Source organism: Pristiophorus japonicus, chromosome 13, assembly GCF_044704955.1.
Source record: "Pristiophorus japonicus isolate sPriJap1 chromosome 13, sPriJap1.hap1, whole genome shotgun sequence".
Classification (NCBI taxonomy): domain Eukaryota; kingdom Metazoa; phylum Chordata; class Chondrichthyes; family Pristiophoridae; genus Pristiophorus; species Pristiophorus japonicus.
In genome coordinates this window covers 94,171,109-94,197,623 of record NC_091989.1, presented here as the reverse complement: position 1 = coordinate 94,197,623, position 26,515 = coordinate 94,171,109, and positions in this window count along the sequence as shown.

Below are 26,515 nucleotides of genomic sequence, written 5' to 3'. Positions count from 1 at the left end.
TAGGCGGCATTGTAGGGAGGATCCTTGAATCCTGAGCATACCTTGCTTAATGATTTGGACTGCCCGTTCCGCCTGGCCATTGGAGGCCGGCTTGAACGGCGCAGTCCTGACATGGTTGATGCCATTGCCCGACATAAACTCCCGGAATTCATAGCTCGTGAAACACGGGCTATTGTCACTAACCAGGATGTCCAGCAAGCCATGGGTTGCAAAGACTGCTCATAGGCTTTCCACGGTGGTGGAAGACGTGCATGAATTCAGGATGATCCACTCGATCCATTTCGAGTACGCATCTACTACAATGAGGAACATCTTCCCCATGAACGGGCCCGCGTAGTCAACGTGAATGTGTGACCATGGCTTGGTGGGCCAGGGCCATGGGCTGAGCGGGGCCTCCCTGGGGGCATTACCCAGCTGGGCACAGGTCGTGCACCTGCGAACACAGTGTTCCAGGCCACCAAACGTGTGACCGGGCAATGGCCTTCATCATCACAATGCCTGGGTGCTCGCTGTGGAGTTCCATGATGAATGCCTCCCTGCCCTTCTGGGGCATGACTACCCGGCTGCCCCATAGTAGGCAGTCGGCTTCGATGGAGAGCTCATCCATCCGCCTGTGGAACGGTCTGAGCTTCTCAGGGCATGCTCCGTGTGCAGGCGCCCAATCTCCAGTCAGGACACATTTCTTGATCAAGGATAGGAGGGCATCTCTGTTTGTCCAGATTTTGATCTGGCGGGCTGTGATGGGGGAGCCTGCACTGTCAGAGGCATTAACAGCCATGACCATCCCAGCGCTTTGCTTGGCTGCCCCCTCGGTGGTGGCCAGTGGGAGCCTGCTGAGTGCGTCAGCGCAATTTTCAGTGCCGGGCCAGTGCGAGATGGAGTAGTCATAAGCAGCTAGCATGAGGGCCCACCGCTGTATGTAAGCTGATGCGTTGGCATTGACAGCCTTACTGTCTGACAACAGGGATGTGAGTGGCTTGTGGTCCGTCTCTAATTCAAACTTCCTACCGAAGAGGTACTGATGCATTTTTCTTACACCATAGACACATGCAAGCGCTTCCTTCTCGACCATGCCATATCCCAGTTCTGCTTGAGAGAGCAACCTGGAGGCATGAGCCACAGGTTGGAGCTGACCCTCAGCATTACCCTGCTGCAACACGCACCCAACTCCATAGGACGATGCATCACAAGTCAGAACTAAACGTTTACAGGGGTCATACATGGTCAACAATTTGTTTGAACAAAGTAGGTTTCCCGCCCAATCAAAATCCCATTCCTGACAGTCCCCCCAAAACCAATCACAACCCTTATGCAGGAGCACGTGTAGCGGCTCCAACAACGTGCTCAAGTTCAGCAGAAAGTTCCCAAAATAGTTCAACAGCCCCAGGAATGAACGCAACTTCGATGTGTTGCAGGGCCTGGGTGCTCGTCGAATCGCCTCCGTTTTGGATTCGGTGGGCCGAATCCCATCTGCAGCAACCCTCCTGCCCAGAAACTCAACCTTAGGAACTAAAAACACACATTTAGACTTCTTGAGTCGCAGGCCTACCCAGTCCAGTCGGCGTAGCACCTCCTCCAGGTTCTGGAGGTGTTCCTCGGTATCTCGACCTGTGATAAGGATGTGGTCCTGGAATACGATCGTTCCCTGAATGGATTTAAGCAGGCTTTCCATGTTACGTTGAAAAATCGCAGCCGCTGATCGAATGCCAAACGGGCACTTGTTATACGCAAACAGTCCCTTGTGCGTGGTTATGGTGGTCAGTAGTTTGGATTCGTCGGCCAGTTCCTGGGCCATATAGGCTGAAGTGAGGTCCAACTTGGTGACCAGCTTGCCACCTGCCAGCGTGGCGAAAAGATCCTCCGCTCTTGGGAGCGGGTAGTGGTCTTGTAGGGACACCCGATTGATGGTGGCCTTGTAGTCGCCACAGATCCTGACAGAGCCATCCGCTTTTAGAACGGGAACGATGGGGCTCGCCCAGTCGCTGAATTCAACAGGCGAGATGATGCCCTCTCGCAATAGCCAGTCCTATTCGCTCTCGATTTTTTTCCCGCATCACATACGGCACCGATCTGGCTTTGTGGTGCACTGGCCTGGTGTCCGGGATGATGTGTATCCTTACTTTAGTGCCTTTGAAAGCCCCGATGCCCGGTTGAAATAGTGACTTGAATTGTTGTAGGACTGTGAGCACGAACTTCGCTCCACCGAGGACATTGGGTGAACATCCCCCCCATTTCCAATTCATCTCTACTAACCAGCTCCTCCCCAACAGAGTGGGACCATTGCCCGGGACAATCCAGAGTGGCAGCCGGTTCACTAGCCCATTGTGTATGACAGCCATCATTGCACTGCCTAGCACCGGAATGATTTCCTTGGTGTAAGTCCGTAATTGTGCCTCAATACGTGCTAATTTAGGTCTACTGGCTTTGAGTGGCCGTAGCTTCTCGAATTGCTGAACATCCATGAGTGACTGGCTGGCCCCAGTGTCCAGTCCATGTGTACTGGGATACCATTCAACAAAACCCTCATCATCATTGGTGGCGTTTTGGTGTATGAACTGTGAATATTCGCCGCATGGACCCGCTGAACCTCGGCGTCCATCAATTTGCCCCAAAAGTCATTCTGCCTCACAGAACTCTCTTCTGGTCCCTCTGTCTCATATATCAGTCTGGTTGCAGGTTTTCTACACCTTCGAGCTAAATGGCCACTGAGATTGCAATTTCTGCAGACAAAATGTTAGAATCTGCAAAATCTGGCTGAGTGTTTTCCCCCACACCTCCAGCATGAGTTAAAGTTTCCATTGTTGGGGACAAAGGGACTATGGCCAGGAATTCCGCGCTGACTGTCCCTTTGACTGCTCTTAAGTACCCTATTATTGGGTGTCAATGACCTCAGTCCGGGCCGCATTGTCCAATGTGATGGCATGAACGTCTGTTCAGCCTGCCATTGTCTCTGTTGAGATCCTGCTCTGAGATCTATTGCTGCCTGGTAAATGCCGGACTGCCCCTGCCTGCCTGAGGGGCTCTGAGTAGCATTTATGATGCTGACTCCCCAATCCATCGCCGCGTTAGAGGCAGAATTGCGCGCGTAAATCATTTTCGTCTCTTCCTCCCCCACCATGAAAGTTTGAGCTAACAACGCTGCCGCTTCCAAGGTCAAGTCCTTGGTCTCAATTAACTTGCGAAAAATTCCCGCATGACCGATACCCTCGATGAAGAAGTCCCTTAGCATCTCCCCCTGCAGGCGTTTGTGAACTTACAGAGGCTGGCCAAATGCCAGAGGTCTGCTACAAAGTCCGGTATGCTCTGTCCTTCATGATGTCGGTGGGTGTAGAATCTGTATCGAGCCATGTGTATGCTGCTCGCCGGTTTGAGGTGCTCCCCGATTAGTTTGCAGAGCTCTTCAAAGGTTTTGTCCGCCGGCTTTTCGGGTGCCAGTAAGTCCTTCATGAGCGCATAAGTCTTTGGCCTGCAGCTGGTCAGGAGATGAGCCTGTCGCTTGTCGGCCGCTGCATCCCCTAGCCAGTCTTTAGTTACGAAGCTTTGCTGAAGCCTCTCAACAAAATCGTCCCAGTCTCCCCAACACAGTACCGTTCCTCTGTGCTACCGGTGGCCATTCTCGTGGGTCGTGAATTACCGTTTCTCGTCGCCAATGTAAGGTCCTTACTCTACAGCATGAAACCACACGAGGCACATTCCAGGGACAAGGCCACTCTGTGACCTTAACTCTTTATTACAGAACTTCAGAAGTGATGACCCTGCGTGGGACGTCCCTTTTATATACCTGTGTGATCAGGTAAGGAGTGTCTCCCACAAGTTCACCCCCTGTGGTCAAGGTGTGCATCTATGTTGAGTGTATACAGTAATGCAGTGGTGGTACATTGTAGTTACAAATATGACAGGAGTTATCTCCGGTGGCCTGGCCAATATTCATCCCTCAATCAACATAACAAAAAAACAGATTATCTGGTCATTATCACATTGCTGTTTGTGGGAACTTGCTGTGCGCAAATTGGCTGCGGTGTTTCCCACATTACAACAGTGACTCTACTCCAAAAGTATTTCATTGGCTGTAAAGCGCTTTGCGATGTCGGTGGTCGTGAAAGGCACTATATAAATGCAGTCTTCTTTCACAACACCACGAATTTCAACGTGCAGAGCATTCTGTTCCCTCCAAAATAAGTATCATACAAAATCTTAACAAGTGAAAAGTCAGTACAATTTTATCTTGTATTAAGGGTACTGACATGTGCTGAGCTATAGTCCATGGGTGCCAAACACCCTCCAGTACCTTGCCCAAGTGACATTGTTCAACTATAAGTTAAGGCAGTGAGATTTAGCAGAATATTTGACTTGGGAAAGCAGAGACGACATAGCAAAACCTGATCCTGCCCCCACCAGCACACACACACCCACCCACCAACCAGTCGAAATCACTCAGTAGCAATCAGGAATGGGAAATCTTCACTATTCTTAATCCAATAACACCATTTATACTACCGCCTGGACTAAGATCAGCTAACTCAGGCCAGACTTGGGATTGCAACTGCATATTAATCTGTATAGCGCAGTACAACACCATACTATGCATAGTATCCACAGCAGCTTGTCCTTTCCGGAGTTGAGGTTACTTTTAACACAGAAACACCAGCATTTGAGCGATTGAAAAATATGCATAATGGTAAAAGTAGATTATGGAAGTTAACCCACATTTGTGATGCAGCTAAAATAACTGAGCGCTGCTGTGAGCTGACTTGTATGACTTTTTTTTCACAAGCCATTGCAACCTGACATTTATTCGTGAACCAATGGTTCAGTGTAGGAGGTGTGTCAGTTCACAAGACTTTATTTTAACCTGTTGAATGCTGTTGAGGTTACTCATTTCTGTGGTGTTCTGTTCCATGAGGCGCAGATGAGTTTCTCATTGGACGATTCAGACTATTGAACATAGGCCCAGAAGTGGCATCATAGTTTGACATGGTCGCTTGAGTGGTTGACCACATTAAACTAAAATCCTCAGTCACCAGACTGGCTACAAGAGCCATTAGATTTGTTTTATGAGCCCCATGGTGGTAAAGGCAGAGATAAAACTAGATAAGAATGTTATTTAAAAGTATATAATTTGCTTGAAAATTAAACATAAAAAATAATATATTAATCTGTCAACTTTAAAAAAAAAAAAAATTGTGGTTAGCAGGTTCAGGAAGATGCATATCTTCCCCAAGATCGTATCACATTTCTAAGTCTTCCGCTTGTGCAGTACTGAAATAACCATGAATAGTGGGTAGCACTCTCGCCTCCGAGTCAGAAGGTCGTGGGTTCAAGTCCCACGCCAGAGATTTGAGCAGATAATCCAGGCTGACCCTCCAGTGCAGTACTGAAGGATTGCTGCACAATAAGAACATAAGAAATAGGAGCAGGAGTAGGCCACCTGGCCCCTCAAGCCTGCCCTGCCATTTAATAAGATCATGGCTGATTTAATCATGGACTCAGCTCCACTTCCATGCCCGCTCCCCATAACCCTTTACTTCTTTATTGCTCAAAAATCTGTTTATCTCTGCCTTAAATATATTCAATGACCCAGCCTCCACAGCTCTCTGGGGCAGAGAATTCCATAGATTTACAACGCTCTGAGAGAAGAAATTCCTCCTCATCTCAGTTTTAAATGGGCAGCCCCTTATTCTGAGACTATGTCCCCTAGTTTTAGTTTCCCCTATAAGTGGAAATGTCCTCTCTGCATCCACCTTGTTGAGCCCCCTCATTAACTATACATTTCGATAAGATCACCTCTCATTCTTCTGAACTCCAATGAGTATAGGCTCAACCTATCTTCATAAGTCAATCCTCATCTCCGGAATCAACCTAGTGAACCTTCTCTGAACAGCCTCCAATGCAAGTATATCCTTCCTTAAATACGGAGACCAAAACTGTATGCAGTACTCCAGGTGTGGCCTTACCAATGCCCTGTACAGTTGTAGTAAGACTTCTCTGCTTTTATACTCCATCCCTCTTGCAATAAAGGCCAACATTCCATTTGCCTTCCTGATTACTTGCTGTACCTGCATACTAACATTTTGTGCTTCATGCACAAGGACCCCCAGGTCCCTCTGTATTGCAGCACTTTGCAATTTTTCTCCATTTAAATTATAATTTGTTTTTCTATTTTTTTTGCCAAAGTGGATAACCTCACATTTTCCCACATTATACTCCATCTGCCAAATTGTTGCCCACTCACTTAGCCTGTCTATATCCCTTTGCAGATTTTTTGTGTCGTCCTCGCAATATTGCATTCCCATCCATCTTTGAATCAGTAAACTTGGCTACATTACACTCGGTCCCTTCATCCAAGTCATTAATATAGATTGTAAATAGTTGAGGCCGCAGCACCGATCCATGTGGCACCCCACTAGTTACTGTTTGCCAACCGGAAAATGACCCATTTATCCCGACTCTCTCTTTTCTGTTAGTTAGCCAATCCTCTATCTATGCTAATATATTATCCACAACCCCGTGAACTTTTATCTTGTGCAGTAACCTTTTATGTGGCATCTTATCGAGTGCCTTCTGAAAATCCAAATACATACTATTGGAGGTGTCGCCTTTCAGATCAGATGTTAAACCAAGTCTGATCTCTCAAGTGGACTTAAAAAATCCTATGGCACTATTCGAAGAAAAGCAGGGGAGTACTCCTGGCCAATACTTATCTCTCAACCAACATCACAAAAACAGATTATCTGGTCATTATCTCATTGCTGTTTGTGGAATCTTGCTGTACGCAAATTGGCTACCATGTTCCCTACATTATAACAGTGACTACACTTCAAAAATAGTTAATTGGCTGTAAAGCGCTTTGGGTGTCCTGAGATCGTGAAAGGCACAATACCTGATCTGGGAAAGGCTCCAGTTACTGCCACTGAATACAGAAGTTCAGGTTTGAACATTTTGAGCTAGTTCTACAGCTCCTGTTAAAATGTCCTCAAGTGTCAGGGTATCCACGTGGGTCGGCCAATGCTGTAATAATACCAAGGACATCATTGCACGGTGCATCACAGGGCATCAGTCTGTAAATTGCATTGCGTACTTTTGTTTATTCATTTGGTGGGTATACCGACATGAGGAAGTTAAAGTACCTTTTGGCTTGCTGATAATAGATTTTCCTTGAGGTTAGGTTTCACCCCTGTGCTTGCCAACATACATTCGCACCTCGATTTTAAAATTCTCATCCTGTGTTCAAATCCCTCCATGGTCTCGCCCCTCTCGCTCTCTGTAACCTCCAGCCCTACAACCCTCTTGAGATTTCTGCGTTCCTCCAGTTCTGGCCTCTTGTGGATCCCCAATTTCCTTCGCTCCACCATTGGCGGCAGTGCCTTTAGCTGTCTAGGCCCTAAGATCTGGAATTCCTCCCTAAACCTCTCCACCTCTCCACTTCTCTCTCCTCCTTAAGACCGATCTCTTCACCTATCCTAATATTTCTTTATTTAACTCAGTGTCAATGTTTGTTTGATAACGCTACTGTGAAGTGCCTTGCGACATTTTACAATGTTACAGGTGCGATATAAATGCTAGTTATTGCTGCTCATACTAATAGCGTAGAGATGTGAGAGTGAAGTGTTAATTGTACTGGGTGACGAGGGATCATTAGCGTCTCTATGTCATCCTACTTTTGAATTGGCTGTGGAAGCCTGAACATTGTCTGGGTTTTTTTGTGCTTTCTAACCAGTTCAAAGGATAGTCACGAACACGCAGAATGGCCCAGATTTTGCGCTAGAAATTATGGTGAGACTATCAGAGCTCGCCGTCATTTTGGAATAAAATCGGACAGCAACTTCTGGCATCTGTTGATGCGCAGTTAAACGCTCAAATCTGGAATTTCATGTCCAATTTTCCCTGCTCCTCCACTACCTTCGCTGCACTGGTACCTCGCCGATAGATTCGGCATTAAAACACATTAAGGGCGTGAATTTACGGTGCTTGCCCATTAGTTATCCACGAAACGCCAGAAAAAGTTAGGGCTGGTGCATTCAGGCAGGTGTAAGTGAATTTTTAACAGTGTGATAACTCTTGCTGCCAAACAATCTCTCTGGCTATAACAATTTAATTTTACAAAAACTGAATTTGAATTCATTTTTTTTAATTTGGAAATTTAATTATTGTTGGAGATTTTTTTTTATAAATTTTTTTTTAAACTACTTCTTTGTCTCTCTTATATATCTCTCGCTCTCAATCCCATCTTTCTTTCCTCTCTTTATTTTTCTTTCTGTACGTGGCTTTGCATTGAATGAATATTCTAATTTATACTTCCTGGCTTAGACTCGATGGTGTCGAAATTGTGTGCCTCAGTTTTTTAGAGAGAGCTGATTTTAGCGTTGGGAGTTGGGCGCAGCCTCAAAGTCCTAAATTCGTTTTTTACGCCCAAAGCTGAGAGCGCAGTGCTAAAAGTGGCCTTGCACAGTCATCCTCGGGCGGGAGCTCAGGGGGCCGACTGAATTTCCCCAAGGGAGGCTGCCGCCATGCGAGGAAAATAAGGGAAGAAGAAAAAATAACAAACTAAAATTTCTCCGATCCATACACACACACTTCCCCACTCTTAAAACTAATGAAAACATGCAGATATCAATAAAGAGAAAAATTTACCTTCCTTTCTGGGTGATTCCGCCCGAGATCCGCTCTTTAAGGACAACTTTTTCCTGGCTGTATGGCCACCTGCCGGTGCAGCAGCCACACAAAGCAAATATCATGACAGAGGCGTCAGAGAGGGGCTGTACGCAGGATGATGTCTCCATGCGGGTGGCGTTAGCCAGTGCAGCTTGCCTCTTGGCGCCTCTGCCAAAGAGCCGATTCAATTTAGGTCAAGGCGTCAACGCTATTTTCCGACAATGGTAGGCTTTTGCTGCCCATTTGCCACCTAATGCCAGCGGTAACGGGCGGGCGACCCCTACATTTCTTGGGGAATATTCTTCAAACTAATTGGTTGAAGAGACACGCTGTTGCTTTCCTTGCTCACACAGGTCCCAGGTCCCCTGTAGAGAGTGTCGCACTGGAAATGATCTCCAGTAACCGTAAGTTGCCGTTCCAAATTCCATGAAAAGTCCTTGGGTAGCTGTAACCGTAAAATCTGTGCCATTGTTCTTTGTCTCCTCAGTCACTGATTTTTCTTACTATTTTGCTGAAGATGTTCTTTTTGAGGAATGGAACATTTTTCCATTTCAAGAATTCAATGCAATTCAAGCTAGCTGGGATCAGTGTAACATAGTTAGATGGAGAGAAAAGCTCCCTCAACACCTCTTCAACAATTCGCCTCAGCCCTAATTTCAGAAGAGCAGTGTGGCATTTTCTGTTTTTTACACCACTCTCCTTGTAGTGTATCAAAGATTCCTAATTTAGCTCCAAATTAGATACAGTTTTGTGCATTCGGCCAATACTCATTGGGAGCTGGGTTCAAAAGTCATTTTACATGCAGCAAAGAAGAGACTTCAATCCCATTGGTCTGGTTTGAATTCAAACTTGTGCTCAGAGGTGAAAGAAGAATGTGCAATCCTACCGCCCCACCCAGACCCCTTGTTTGAATCACTGCTATTTCCTGATTGGAAAATGCTGGCATTTGGTTTTACATGCATGTTAGCCAATAGCACCCAGTAACATAGAAAATAGAAGCAGTAGTCGGCCATTCGGCCCTTCGAGCCTGCACCGCCATTCAATATGATCACGGCTGATCCTCTATCTCAACATCATATTCCCACTTTCTCCCTATGCCCCTTTTGTATCTAGAAATCTATCTATCTCATTCTTAAACATATTCAGTAACTTGGCCTCCACAGCCTTCTGTGGTAGAGATTTCCATAGGTTCACCACCCTTTGAGTGAAGAAATTTCTCCTCATATCAGTCCTAAATTTCCGACCCAGTATCCTGAGACTGTGACCCTTGTTCAAGACTTCCCAGCAGGGGAAACATCCTCCCTGCCTCCAGTCTATCCAGCCCTGTCAGAATTTTATACATTTCAATGAGATTCCCTCTCGTTCTTCTAAACTCATGTTGAATACAGGCCTAGTCAACTCTCTCTCCTCATACGACAGTCCTGCCATCCCAGGAATCAGTCTGGTGAACCTTTGTTGCACTCCCTCTATGGCAAGTATATCCTTTCTTAGGTAAGGAGACCAAAAGTGCACAAAATACTCCAGGTGTGGTCTCACCAAGGCTCTATATAACTGTAATAAGACATCTTGCTCTTGTACTCAAATCCTCTTGCAATGAAGGCCAACGTAACATTTGCCTTCCTAACTGCTTGCTGCACCTGCATGTTTGCTTTCACTGACTGGTGTACAAGGACACCCAAGTCCCTTTGTACATTGACATTTCCCAAGCGAAATACTTTGTCTTTATGTTTTCTCTACCAAAGTGGATAACTTCACATTTATCCACGTTATACTGCATGTGCCATGTGTTTGCTCACTCAATCTATCTAAATCACCTTGCAGCGTCTTTGCTGCATCCTCACAACTCACAATCCCACCTAGTTTTGTGTCGTCAGCAAACTTGGAAATATTACATTTGGTTACCTCATCCAAATCATTTATATTTATATTGTGAATAGCTGGGGTCCAAGCACTGATATCTGTGGAACCCACTAGTCACTCCCTACCACCCCAAAAAAGACCTGTTTATTCCTACTCTGTTTCCTGTCAGTTAACCAATTTTCAATCCATGCCAGTATATTACCCCCAATCCTATGTGCTTTAATTTTGCACACTAACCTCTTATGTGGGACTTTATCAAAGGCCTTCTGAAATTCCAAGTACACTACATCCACTGGTTCTCCCTTATCTATTCTAGCAGTTACATCCTAAAAAAACTCCAGTAGGTTTGTCAAACACGATTTTCCTTTCATAAACCCATGTTGACTTTGTCTAATCCTGTTGATAGTTTCTGTGCTGTTATCACATCCTTTATAATAGACTCTAGCATTTTCCCTACTGTTAGACTAACTGGTCTGTAGTTCCCCGTTTTCTCTCCCTTTTTTAAGTAGTGGGGTTACATTTGCCACCCTCCAATCTGCAGGAACTGTTCCATAATCTATAGAATTTTGGAAGATGACAACCAATGCATCCACTATTTCCATGGCTACCTCTTTTAGTACTCTGAGATGCAGATCATCAGGCCCTGGGGATTTATCGGCTTTCAGTCCCATTAGTTTCTCCAGCACTATTTTCTTACTAATAATAATTTCCTTTAATTCCTCTTGCTCACTAGACCCTAGCATTTCTGGGACGTTATTTTTTCCTCTTCCGTGAAGACAGAACCGAAGTATTTATTTAATTGTTCTGCCATTTCCTTGTAGTTACGGTAGTTACTGTCTGCAGAAAACATCCATTTTGATACCTGTTCTTTGTAGATGAAGCTAGAGAAAATGAATTGGCACTGGGCGCCAGATACAGAAACATTTGCATGGAGAAGCCTTCAATTCAAAAGGAATCAATTCTTCACAACCTTTTCAATTACACATCACAATCTTCTAATGCAATTCAAGCTAAAACATAAATTCTGTCACAGAACAAGGTTGGAATACAGTCAGAAGTTAGCATTTGCTTTGTATTTTAAAAGAAAAAAAAAATGATTTTGGAGCCTTTTGTGTCAGAAGCATCTTGAATAGGTATTTGTATGCCCACTTTGTAGATTTAAAATTAAAAAAAATAAGCAGATCTTCATCATATTAGCAGTACAGATTCTTTCATTCTGATCTGTTATGTGTTTGTCTTCGCCTTTGCGGGGTTTTATGTTAACACTCAGCAAAGTGACGGGTGAGGGCACAATTTGTATTTGAGGTTCCCAGTCCCAGGTCCAGTCTAGCATGGTCAGGTGCAGAGTATAAGTTTCCCCTGGCACCAATCTCAGAACACCTCACTCCCACTGCACCAGTCTGATATTTTTCTCTTTCAAACAACAGCTAATCTATGCTCTCTGACTGAGACTGACAAACGGCCAATTCGAGAGAGTTTTGTGTCATGCAGCTGGAACTGGATTGAAACTTTCAAATCTCAGGTCATATATGATTGCAGCGCACGGCAGAGTTAAGCAATCTCTTATACTTTAATGCTGTGCCTGGACCGCAATCTAATGGTCCAATGTGGTATTTACTTTCCCACTGAAGCTGTCCTTGTGGCCTTGGCTGGATTGTGGATACTTTGGTGTTATGGGTCCATAAAATTGGATCTCCGATTCTAACCAGGGGTTAAGGCACCTGAATTTAGTAATGGAACGGCTTATGGATGTCAGTGTCCCAGATCCCGAACTCAGTGGATGCAAGTATGAAAGGAGAATCAGAACTAAGAGATGTTTCCTACATTACAACAGTGACTACACTTCAAAAGAGGTGGGAGCAGCATCGGAGCGGCCTATAAGGGCCCAGCGGGAGCTCGAGAGTCAGCGGCAGTTGGCGAGAGGTGGGAGCAGCGTCGGAGCGGCCTATAACGGCCCAGCGGGAGCTCGAGGGTCAGCGGCAGTTGGCGAGAGGCGGGAGCAGCGTCGGAGCGGCCTATAAAGGCCCAGCGGGAGCTCGAGGGTCAGCGGCAGTTGGCGAGAGGTGGGAGCAGTATCGGAGCGGCCTATAAAGGTGTACTTGTGCAGCTACAGCGGGAGAGAAAGCAAAATAGAAGTAGAAAGGAGTCAAAAGGTGACGTCACAGCCAATGGGGTAAGTGATTGGCTGGTGATTGGTGAGTAGCTTTTCTTTTTTTTTATATCAGTAAATGAACTGTAACATTGTTATTACCAATTTAAGGGTATCTAAGGGTTAAGGCATGGCAGGAGAGATTGGTCACGTGATATGCTCCTCCTGTGCCATGTGGGAACTCAGGGACAATTTCGGTGTCCCTGACGACTACGTGTGTGAGAAGTGTGTCCGTCTCGAGCTCCTGACGGTCCGCGTTACAGAATTGGAGCCGAGGGTGGATTCACTCTGGAGCATCCACGATGCTGAGAATGACGTGAGTATCACGTGTAGTGAGTTGGTCTTACCGCAGGAGAAGGGTCCACAGCCAGATAGGGAATGGAAGACCAGCAGGAAGAGCAGTGCAAGGAAGGTAGTGCAGGGGTCCCCTGTGGTCATCCCCCTGCAAAACAGATACACCGTTTTGAGTACTGTTGGGTGGGATGACTCATCAGGGGAGGGCAGCAGCAGACAAGTTCATGGCACCGTGGCTGACGCTGCTGCACAGGAGGGCAAGAAAAAGAGTGGGCGAGCGATAGTGATAGGGGATTCAATTGTGATGGGAATAGATAGGCGTTTCTGCGGCCGCAACCGAGACTCCAGGATGGTATGTTGCCTCCCTGGTGCAAGGGTCAAGGATGTCTCGGAGCGGGTGCAGGACATTCTGAAATGGGAGGGAGAACAGCCAGTTGTCGTAGTGCACATTGGTACCAACGACATAGGTAAAAAAAGGGATGAGGTCCTACGAAACGAATTTAAGGAGCTAGGAGCTAAATTAAAAAGTAGGACCTCAAAAGTAGTAATCTCGGGATTGCTACCAGTGCCACGTGCTAGTCAGAGTAGGAATCGCAGGATAGCGCAGATGAATACGTGGCTTGAGCAGTGGTGCAGCAGGGAGGGATTCAAATTCCTGGGGCATTGGAACCGGTTCTGGGGGAGGTGGGACCAGTACAAACCGGACGGTCTGCACCTGGGCAGGACCGGAACCAATGTCCTAGGGGGAGTGTTTGCTAGTGCTGTTGAGGAGGAGTTAAACTAATATGGCAGGGGGATGGGAACCAATGCAGGGAGACAGAGGGAGACAAAAGGGAGGCAGAGGCAGGAGATGGAAGGGAGATGGGGGGGGGGGTGGGGGGCGGGGGGCGGAGAGGCCCGGGGCAGGGAACAGGAAGGGCCACTGTGCGGCAGAATTCTAAAAGGACAAAGGGTGTTAAAAAAACAAGCCTGAAGGCTTTGTGTCTTAATGCAAGGAGTATCCGCAATAAGGTGGATGAATTAACTGTGCAAATAGATGTTAACAAATATGATGTGATTGGGATTACGGAGACGTGGCTCCAGGATGATCAGGGCTGGGAACTCAACATCCAGGGGTATTCAACATTCAGGAAGGATAGAATAAAAGGAAAAGGAGGTGGGGTAGCATTGCTGGTTAAAGAGGAGATTAATGCAATAGTTAGGAAAGACATTAGCTTGGATGATGTGGAATCTATATGGGTAGAGCTGCAGAACACCAAATAGCAAAAAACGTTAGTGGGAGTTGTGTACAGACCTCCAAACAGTAGTAGTGATGTTGGGGAGGGCATCAAACAGGAAATTAGGGGTGCATGCAATAAAGGTGCAGCAGTTATAATGGGTGACTTTAATATGCACAGAGATTGGGCTAGCCAAACTGGAAGCAATACGGTGGAGGAGGATTTCCTGAAGTGCATAAGGGATGGTTTTCTAGACCAATATGTCGAGGAACCAACTAGGGGGGAGGCCATCTTAGACTGGGTGTTGTGTAATGAGAGAGGACTAATTAGCAATCTCATTTTGCGAGGCCCCTTGGGGAAGAGTGACCATAATATGGTGGAATTCTGCATTAGGATGGAGAATGATACAGTTAATTCAGAGACCATGGTCCAGAACTTAAAGAAGGGTAACTTTGAAGGTATGAGGCGTGAATTGGCTAGGATAGATTGGTGAATGATACTTAAGGGGTTGACTGTGGATGGGCAATGGCAGACATTTAGAGACCGCATGGATGAATTACAACAATTGTACATTCCTGTCTGGTGTAAAAATAAAAAAGGGAAGGTGGCTCAACCGTGGCTATCTAGGGAAATCAAGGATAGTATTAAAGCCAAGGAAGTGGCATACAAATTGGCCAGAAATAGCAGCGAACCTGGGGACTGGGAGAAATTTAAACTCAGCAGAGGAGGACAAAGGGTTTGATTAGGGCAGGGAAAATGGAGTACGAGAAGAAGCTTGCAGGGAACATTAAGGCGGATTGCAAAAGTTTCTATAGGTATGTAAAGAGAAAAAGGTTAGTAAAGACAAACGTAGGTCCCCTGCAGTCAGAATCAGGGGAAGTCATAACGGGGAACAAAGAAATGGCAGACCAATTGAACAAGTACTTTGGTTCAGTATTCACTAAGGAGGACACAAACAACCTTCCGGATATAAAAGGGGTCAGAGGGTCTAGTAGGGAGGAGGAACTGAGGGAAATCTTTATTAGTCGGGAAATTGTGTTGGGGAAATTGATGGGATTGAAGGCCGATAAAACCCCAGGGCCTGATGGACTGCATCCCAGAGTACTTAAGGAGGTGGCCTCGGAAATAGCGGATGCATTGACAGTCATTTTCCAACATTCCATTGACTCTGGATCAGTTCCTATCGAGTGGAGGGTAGCCAATGTAACCCCACTTTTTAAAAAAGGAGGGAGAGAGAAAACAGGGAATTAGACCGGTCAGCCTGACCTCAGTAGTGGGTAAAGTGATGGAATCAATTATTAAGGATGTCATAGCAGCGCATTTGGAAAATGGTGACATGATAGGTCCAAGTCAACATAGAAACATAGAAAATAGGTGCAGGAGCAGGCCATTCAGCCCTTCTAGCCTGCACCGCCATTCAATGAGTTCATGGCTGAACATGCAACTTCAGTACCCCCTTCCTGTTTTCACGCCATACCCCTTGATCCCTCGAGTAGTAAGGACTTCATCTAACTCCCTTTTGAATATATTTAGTGAATTGGCCTCAACTACTTTCTGTGGTAGAGAATTCCACAGCTTCACCACTCTCTGGGTGAAGAAGTTTCTCCTCATCTCGGTCCTAAATGGCTTACCCCTTATCCTTAGACTGTGACCTCTGGTTCTGGACTTCCCCAACATTGGGAACATTCTTCCTGCATCCAACCTGTCCAAACCTGTCAGAATATTAAACGTTTCTATGAGGTCCCCTCTCACTCTTCTGAACTCCAGTGAATACAAGCCCAGTTGATCCAGTCTTTCTTGATAGGTCAGTCCCACCATCCCGGGAATCAGTCTGGTGAATCTTCGCTGCACTCCCTCAATAGCAAGAATGTCCTTCCTCAAGTTAGGAGACCAAAACTGTACACAATACTCCAGGTGTGGCCTCACCAAGGCCCTGTACAACTGTAGCAACACCTCCCTGCCCCTGTACTCAAATCCCCTCGCTATGAAGGCCAACATGCCATTTGCTTTCTTAACCGCCTGCTGTACCTGCATGCCAACCTTCAATGACTGATGTACCATGACACCCAGGTCTCGTTGCACCTTCCCTTTTCCTAATCTGTCACCATTCAGATAATAGTCTGTCTCTCTGTTTTTACCACCAAAGTGGATAACCTCACATTTATCCACATTATACTTCATCTGCCACGCATTTGCCCACTCACCTAACCTATCCAAGTCACTCTGCAGCCTCATAGCATCCTCCTCGCAGCTCACACTGCCTCCCAACTTAGTGTCATCCGCAAATTTGGAGATACTACATTTAATCCCCTCGTCTAAATCATTAATGTACAATGTAAACAACTGGGGCCCCAGCACAGAACCCTGCGGTACCCCACTAGTCACTGCCTGCCATTCTGAAAAGTACCCATTTACTCCTACTCTTTGCTTCCTGTCTGACAACCAGTTCTCAATCCACGTCAGCACACTACCCCCAATCCCATGTGCTTTAACTTTGCACATTAATCTCCTGTGTGGGACCTTGTCGAAAGCCTTCTGAAAGTCCAAATATACCACATCAACGGGTACTCCTTTGTCCACTTTATTGGAAACATCCTCAAAAAATTCCAGAAGATTTGTCAAGCATGATCTCCCTTTCACAAATCCATGCTGACTTGGACCTATCATGTCACCATTTTCCAAATGCGCTGCTATGACATCCTTAATAATTGATTCCATCATTTTACCCACTACTGAGGTCAGGCTGACCGGTCTATAATTCCCTGCCTTCTCTCTCCCTCCTTTTTTAAAAAGTGGGGTTACATTGGCTACCCTCCACTCGATAGGAACTGATCCAGAGTCAATGGCATGTTGGAAAATGACTGTCAATGCATCCGCTATTTCCAAGGCCACCTCCTTAAGTACTCTGGGATGCAGTCCATCAGGCCCTGGGGATTTATCGGCCTTCAATCCCATCAATTTCCCCAACACAATTTCCCGACTAATAAAGATTTCCCTCAGTTCCTCCTCCTTATCGACCCTCTGACCACTTTTATATCCGGAAGGTTGTTTGTGTCCTCCTTAGTGAATACTGAACCAAAGTACTTGTTCAATTGGTCTGCCATTTCTTTGTTCCCCGTTATGACTTCCCCTGATTCTGACTGCAGGGGACCTACGTTTGTCTTTACTAACCTTTTTCTCTTTACATACCTATAGAAACTTTTGCAATCCGCCTTAATGTTCCCTGCAAGCTTCTTCTCGTACTCCATTTTCCCTGCCCTAATCAAACCCTTTGTCCTCCTCTGCTGAGTTCTAAATTTCTCCCAGTCCCCAGGTTCGCTGCTATTTCTGGCCAATTTGTATGCCATTTCCTTGGCTTTAATAGTATCCCTGATTTCCTTAGATAGCCACGGTTGAGCCACCTTCCCTTTTTTATTTTTACGCCAGACAGGAATGTACAATTGTTGTAATTCATCCATGCGGTTTCTAAATGTCTGTCATTGCCCATCCACAGTCAACCCCTTAAGTATCATTAGCCAATCTATCTTAGCCAATTCATGCCTCATACCTTCAAAGTTACCCTTCTTTAAGTTCTGGACCATGGTCTCTGAATTAACTGTTTCATTCTCCATCCTAATGCAGAATTCCACCATATTATGGTCACTCTTCCCCAAGGGGCCTCGCACAATGAGATTGCTAATTAGTCCTCTCTCATTACACAACACCCAGTCTAAGATGGCCTCCCCCCTAGTTGGTTCCTCGACATATTGGTCTAGAAAACCATCCCTTATGCACTCCAGGAAATCCTCCTCCACCGTATTGCTTCCAGTTTGGTTAGCCCAATCTATATGCATATTAAAGTCACCCATGATAACTGCTGCACCTTTATTGCATGCACCTCTAATTTCCTGTTTGATGCCCTCCCCAACATCACTACTACTGTTTGGAGGTCTGTACACAACTCCCACTAACGATTTTTGCCCTTTAGTGTTCTGCAGCTCTACCCATATAGATTCCACATCATCCAAGCTAATGTCTTTCCTAACTATTGCATTAATCTCCTCTTTAACCAGCAATGCTACCCCACCTCCTTTTCCTTTTATTCTATCCTTCCTGAATGTTGAATACCCCTGGATGTTGAGTTCCCAGCCCTGATCATCCTGGAGCCACGTCTCCGTAATCCCAATCACATCATATTTGTTAACATCTATTTGCACAGTTAATTCATCCACCTTATTGCGGATACTCCTTGCATTAAGACACAAAGCCTTCAGGCTTGCTTTTTTAACACCCTTTGTTCTTTTAGAATTTTGCTGTACAGTGGCCCTTTTTGTTCTTTGCCTTGGGTTTCTCTGCCCTCCACTTTTCCTCATCTCCTTTCTGTCTTTTGCTTTTGCCTCATTTTTGTCTCCCTCTGTCTCCCTACATAGGTTCCCATCCCCTTGCAATATTAGTTTAACTCCTCCCCAACAGCACTAGCAAACACTCCCCCTAGGACATTGGTTCCGGTCCTGCCCAGGTGCAGACCGTCCGGTTTGTACTGGTCCCACCTCCCCCAGAACCGGTTCCAATGCCCCAAGAATTTGAATCCCTCCCTGCTGCACCACTGCTCAAGCCATGTATTCATCTGCGCTATCCTGCGATTCCTACTCTGACTAGCACGTGGCACTGGTAGCAATCCCGAGATTACTACTTTTGAGGTCCTACTTTTTAATTTAGCTCCTAGCTCCTTAAATTCTTTTCGTAGGACCTCATCCCTTTTTTTACCTATGTCGTTGGTACCAATGTGCACGACGACAACTGGCTGTTCTCCCTAACATTTCAGAATGTCCTGCACCCGCTCCGAGACATCCTTGACCCTTGCACCAGGGAGGCAACATACCATCCTGGAGTCTCGGTTGCGTCCGCAGAAACGCCTATCTATTCCCCTCACCATCGAATCCCCTATCACTATCGCTCTCCCACTCTTTTTCCTGCCCTCCTGTGCAGCAGAGCCACCTACGGTGCCATGAACTTGGCTGCTGCTGCCCTCCCCTGATGAGTCATCCTCCCCAACAGTACCCAAAGCGGTGTATCTGTTTTGCAGGGGGATGACCACAGGGGACCCTTGCACTATCTTTCTTGCACTGCTCTTCCTGCTGGTCTTCCATTCCCTATCTGGCTGTGGACCCTTCTCCTGCGGTAAGACCAACTCACTACACGTGATACTCACGTCATTCTCAGCATCGTGGATGCTCCAGAGTGAATCCACCCTCGGCTCCAATTCCGCAACGCGGACCGTCAAGAGCTCGAGGCGGATACACTTCCCACACACGTAGCGCCCAGGGACACCGGAAGTGTCCCCGAGTTCCCACATGGTACAGGAGGAGCATATTACATGGCCGAGCTCTCCTGCCATGTCTTAACCTTAGATACCCTTAAATTGGTAATAACAATGTTACAGTTCACTTACTGATATAAAAAATAAAAGAAAAGCTACTCACCAATCACCAGCCAATCACTTACCTCATTGGCTGTGACATCACTTTTTGATTACTTTCTACTTCTATTTTGCTTTCTCTCCCGCTGTAGCTGCCTTTTGATAGGCTGCTCCCGCGTCTCACCAACTGCCGCTGGCTCTCGATCTCCCGCTGGGCTTTTATAGGCTGCTCCCGCGTCTCACCAACTGCCGCTGGCTCTCGATCTCCCGCTGGGCCTTTTATAGGCTGCTCCCCTCTCACCAACTGCCGCTGGCTCTCGATCTCCCGCTGGGCCTTTTATAGGCTGCTCCCGCGTCTCACGCGTCTCACCAACTGCTGCTGGCTCTCGATCTCCCGCTGGGCTTTTGATAGGCTGCTCCCGTGTCTCACCAACTGCTGCTGGCTCTCGATCTCCGGCTGGGCCTTTTATAGGCTGCTCCCGCGTCTCACCAACTGCCGCTGGCTCTCGATCTCCCGCTGGGCCTTTTATAGGCTGCTCCCGCGTCTCACGCGTCTCACCAACTGCTGCTGGCTCTCGATCTCCCGCTGGGCTTTTGATAGGCTGCTCCCGTGTCTCACCAACTGCTGCTGGCTCTCGATCTCCGGCTGGGCCTTTTATAGGCTGCTCCCGCGTCTCACCAACTGCCGCTGGCTCTCGATCTCCCGCTGGGCCTTTTATAGGCTGCTCCCGCGTCTCACCAACTGCCGCTGGCTCTCGATCTCCCGCTGGGCCTTTTATAGGCTGCTCCCGCGTCTCACCATCATGTTTGACAAATCTTCTGGAATTTTTTGAGGATGTTTCCAGTAACGTGGACAAAGGAGAACCAGTTGATGTGGTATAGTTGGACTTTCAGAAGGCTTTCGACAAGGTCCCACACAAGAGATTAATGTGCAAAGTTAAAGCACATGGGATTGGGGGTAGTGTGCTGACGTGGATTGAGAACTGGTTGTCAGACAGGAAGCAAAGAGTAGGAATAAATGGGTACTTTTCAGAATGGCAGGCAGTGACTAGTTGGGTACCGCAAGGTTCTATGCTGGGGCCCCAGCTGTTTACATTGTACATTAATGATTTAGACGAGGGGATTAAATGTAGTATCTCCAAATTTGCGGATGACACTAAGTTGGGTGGCAGTGTGAGCTGCAAGGAGGATGCTATGAGGCTGCAGAGTGACTTGGATAGGTTAGGTGAGTGGGCAAATGCATGTCAGATGAAGTATAATGTGGATAAATGTGAGGTTATCCACTTTGGTGGTAAAAACAGAGAGACAGACTATTATCTGAATGGTGACAGATTAGGAAAAGGGAAGGTGCAACGAGACCTGGGTGTCATGGTACATCAGTCATTGAAGGTTGGCATGCAGGTACAGCAGGCGGTTAAGAAAGCAAATGGCATGTTGGCCTTCATAGCGAGGGGATTTGAGTACAGGAGCAGGGAGGTGTTGCTACAGTTGTACAGGGCCTTGGTGAGGCCACACCTGGAGTATTGTGTACAATTTTGGTCTCCTAACTTGAGGAAGGACATTCTTGCTATTGAGGGAGTGCAGCGAAGATTCACCAGACTGATTCCCGGGATGGTGGGACTGACCTATCAAGAAAGACTGGATCAACTGGGCTTGTATTCACTGGATTTCAGAAGAATGAGAGGGGACCTCATAGAAACGTTTAAAATCCTGACGGGTTTAGACAGGTTAGATGCAGGAAGAATGTTCCCAATGTTGGGGAAGTCCAGAACCAGGGGTCACAGTCTAAGGATAAGGGGTAAGCCATTTAGGACCGAGATGAGGAGAGACTTCTTCTCCCAGAGAGTGGTGAACCTGTGGAATTCTCTGCCACAGAAAGTGGTTGGGGCCAATTCACTAAATATATTCAAAAGGGAGTTAGATGAAGTCCTTACTACTCGGGGGATCAAGGGGTATGGCGAGAAAGCAGGAAGGGGGTACTGAAGTTTCATGTTCAGCCATGAACTCATTGAATGGCGGTGCAGGCTAGAAGGGCTGAATGGCCTGATCCTGCACCTATTTTCTATGTTTCTATGTTTCTATGAAGCGCTTTGAACATAAGAATTAGGAGCAGGAGTAGGCCATAGGGCCCCTCGAGCCTGCTCCGCAATTCAATGAGATCATGGCTGATCTGATCTTGGCCTCAACTGCACTTCCCTGAGCGCTCCCAATAACCCCGATCATTCAAAAATTTGTCTATAGCCATCTTAACTATATTCACTGTCCCAGCCTCCACAGCTCTCCAGGGTAGAGAGTTCCAAAGATTTACGACCCTTTGAGATGTTCCGAGGTTGTGAAAGCCTCTATTATCAATGCAAGTTCTTTCTATTTTTAATCCCATCAATTTAATCATAGTTAAAACATTTTTTTTAGCTTCTTCCCCTTATTCCTGAAGGTGCTGTCCCACAGCTGCCCATTGTCTTCGCTATCTCTCCAGGTGGGCATTCTTAATGTGAAGGTTTAGACTTCGAGTGCTGGCGTAGTTAATCCTGTTGAATTCCGATGTACGCACGCTTGCACATTCTGTAGCAGCAGTCAGTAAACCGCGCTCAGGAGCAGGAACAGGGGATTTTTTTTCCCCGATGCCAGCAGGCGTGGAGAGCATCCAGTCTCCCTGACCTTGTGCTTCAGTTGTCGACAGTAATTGGATAATGGTCTTTGACTGACAGGCCAGTGTGCAGCTCTGTTTCTGTCGACATGTTTATTTCTCCATGTTCCTCTCCTTAACTCAGGAGTTATAAAGGAATGTGCTCTCAGGCCTGTCTAATTCAAACAAGCAGACACAGAAAGCCTGGGAGACAGTTCTATGCGTTAACATATGCCCCAGTTGCACCGCATGTTTGATATCAACCTGGCATGCTCTTTGCACAGCACCAACCAGAACTACAGATTTCTGACATATTCGCAGTTCGGCATCAGTATCGCGGCATCACTGTAGTACTCGTGCTGCATAACTGCAGTGTGGAAGTAATTCTCAACCTATACGATTTATTTTGGTGAAGTTTGAGTGATATCAGAGCTGGGAAATGAAACAATTTTCATTTCCGACAATCCAGTGTCATTGTCAAGTACACCCAGGTCGGGTGTAAGATGGCTCAATGCTGTACAAAGCTCTCGCTACTGTGCTCCAACAATATGCTTTAGTCTTAATCTCTCAGAAGTGCCCCCGACAGCACATGTGATATCTTTCCATTTCCCACATCAGCCACCCTGTTACTGACCCATTAATGGCACATTAGCAACAGTTTAGTGTTGTGGAATTATGCTCAACAAGAACTAGAGTGAAATTACTCAAAACTCAGTTTACACTCACTTCTCTTACAGCCTGCAGACCGCTCGGACATCTATCCCCATCCATCTAGAATGAATTTGAAGTCTGGAACCCAGAGGAAACTTGCACACAGTTTTAGAAGTGCTCAGGCAGTCTGCTGTCCTGCCTATGAATTTCTCAGCAATTAGAGGCTAGTACGCGGGGCAGGTGCATGCGTTAAAGTCTATGGGGGAGAAATTCGGTCACACCTGTTGCAGCGTTAATTACTTTTAGCGCCTTGAAAAAGTTTGCGCCTCCCGTCCAGAAATTCGTCAGAATTGGTCAAAGAGCTGACAAAGGCGATAAATCAGCCGTTGCCCACCAGCGCTGGGGGGGTCCCTAACGAAAGTTTGGTCAGTATATTTTGCGGGCCCATTGCACATGCGCGGAACTCTGAATCAGATCCCAGGAAGAGGCGAGTCTTAAAGGCACGGCATCGTAATGCATCCATTAAAGTTTTCAAAATCACTTGTTTCCAACCTGTACTGTTATGTCTGTCTGCTGCTGCAAACTGGGAGGCTCACGCACCGTGCTGTGTATAAACGTTGTACTGACTGTGACCTCCCAGGGAAGCGTTTCCTCATCCCTTTAAGTAGCCGCCAGTTAACGACTCTGCAAGCCTGCACCGACTGTTTTTCCAGACGCTGTTATTGGCGGGTACTCAATGAGGCGCACGCACCGAATTTAGTGACTGGGGCATAAGCGTGCGCGTTGAACCAAGAATACGACATGATCGAAGTGATCGTCAGTAGCTAGGCGCTAGTTTGCACCCCTGGTGAGCTTCTAATGAATTTTCTGTCAGAGCGCTAAAAACTGTGCACTTGGTCACTAAGCTCTACGCTCGCATTAACACTCCTTCTGGCCACTAACTGAGGCGTTAGACAACCGAAAATCCAGCCCATGTGTTGTAAACTCTACATACTCCAAATAAAAAGCAGTACTAATGACTATATCAGCGAGGCTGCCGAGTCACGTTATTCCCAGACATGCCCAATATTATACCACTTGGTACAGTAGAACTGATTCTAAAACTAACAACTGCACTAGAAAACATGAGTACAAAATAAGATTAGAAAGTGTGCCTCCAGATATGTGGAGTAGACTTTTGTCAGCTAATCCTGTCTTGATTAATTCCTATTTTTATGAAAAGAGCTGCAGGATTATCTGGTTAAGAAAAGGATTGGAAGTTAGGTTAAGTGTGGGCACAGGAAAGCAAATACTGCGTGCAAAATGCTGCAGATGGAACAAAAAAGAAAATGCTGCTACTCAGCAGGTCAGGCAGCATATATAGAAAGAACAAACAAGTTGGCATTACGGATGTGAACCCTTAGTCAAAACCGGGAGCTATTACCAATCAGTAGCAATTAAACAGAAAGAAAGAGCGCATACATGCACACACCCCCTGTAAAGTGCTGAAGTAGATGAAGATTGATAGCAGGAGACAATAGGAGGCATAATGAGGGAAATTAAAGAAATAAAGGACAACTATGAGACACAGCGAGTGTGAGAGTAGCTTGTAGATAGGCTATTCGAGAGAATAGCATGAAAAACAGATGAAAATGTTCCATCAGCCTGGGTGAAGTAATAAGCAGGTGGGTGCCAAGAGTGCAAACCATCTCACTAGCATGGTGTTCCGATGGAAGTTCCCTACCCCAAGCACCAGCGCTCCTTCCCCCCTCATCACTGTAAGCACTGGCGCAGCCATCCCACATTATCTGGACCTACTGCGAGAGAGAAAATGGGAGCTAGAATTGAAATCTGAAGTGATGAGAGTCAGTATCAAGGCCAGAGGACTGCAACGTGTCTAGTAGAAAGATGAGAAGCTGTTCTTCGAGCTTGCGTTGATCTTCATTGGAACAGTGTAGAAGGCCAAAGACAGAGGTCAGAGTGAGGAATTAAAATGACACGTGACAAACTGTATTTTATTGTATGGAATACAGTGGTTCCCGTCCAGTTGGGACCATACGGATGTTATCTGTGGAGTGTAGTCAACCAGCTATAGATTTCTATTGTTGGATTGTGTAATGTAGGCACCTGTGAGTATGCTCACACGTTTGTTCAATGGACTCTGAATCCAGCGATATGAGTTCAAATCTTCTAAAAAGAGTTGTAGAGCTGTTGACTGCCTGCCTCTCTTCCGTGGTTACATCCGAGCCAGGGTGTCCCTGGAGATGGAGCATGCGGTGTCCACTGGTACACTCGGGGCCTTCCGCGAGAGGGCACCGGAGGGACTGGAGTGCATCCTCACCCCCAGCAACTGAATTTTAATTTGAACCACATGTCTATAGTTTAATTTGTCTAAGTTTGTTGGTTTTACTGCCCCCCCTAGCCCCATTTTAGTCAGGGAGCACTTGTATAATTTGTGTTTTTGGTGCCCTCAAAAAAAAAAAGCAAAGGGGCACTTGAAAGGTTTTGGGAGTGTGACCCCCCCCACCCCCCCCACTTTTAATCAGGGGGCATTTGATTATTGTGACTACAATAATAGTTGTAGAGCTGTTGAGTTGGGAGTGGCTTAGCCAGACATGTGATGTTCACAAGACTCAATAAAACTCCAGCCAGTTCAGTTCGTGGATCCACGACGAGGCAGGTGGTTGTGAGCCTGGTTGATGAACTGGTAATGTGTAGTGTAATTGTTAAACCTTTGCTAACAAACCAACTAGTTCTTAATAGCAATGCGTTGCTATGAATTCTTAAGCAAAGAACCCATGAAGCCAATACATCACAGATTGCTATCCACGATCAGCGCTACTCCATTATCTATTTTTAAAATATTCATAGAATTTTTATCATTGCTGTGATACCCATGGTTATTCATCTCACTCAGGCGACTGGGCACAACACATGATGATGGATAGCGTGGGGTGCTGAAAGCAGTCTGAAGTGGTCTTTTCCCATCCAAGATTTGTTTTTAATGTTCTTGTACACCATAATGCTCTGCTAGAAGTGCGCTTAATGTTCAAAAATGGTAACACACTGAAGACGTTCACATTGCAAGACCGAGAAACCTCACAACTGCCTGGGACGTATATCTGTATCGTTTTATATTGTACAGAAGGGCTAATGGTGTTTCGATTGAATTTAACATTTGAGCGGTAAGTTTCCTGACTGTTAATGAAAAAAGTGAAGTCGCTTTCCGCCACATTTATACATAGAAACATAGAAAATAGATGTAGCAGTAGGCCATTCACCCCTTCGAGCCTGCACCACCATTCAATAAGATCATGGCTGATCATTCACCTCAGTACCCCTTTCCTGCTTTCTCTCCATATCCCTTGATCCCTTTAGCCGTAAGGGCCATATCTAACTCCCTCTTGAATATATCCAATGAACTGGCATCAACAACACTCTGCGGTAGGGAATTCCACAGGTTAACAACTCTCTGAGTGAAGAAGTTTCTCCTCATCTCAGTCCTATATGGCTTACCCCTTATCCTCAGATTGTGTCCTCTGGTTCTGGACTTCCCCAACATCGAAGCTATCATTAAGGAAGAAATAGTGGGTCATCTAGATAGGAATAGTGCAATCAAGCAGATGCAACATGGATTCATGAATGGGAAATCATGTTTAACTAATTTACTGGAATTCTTTGAGGATATA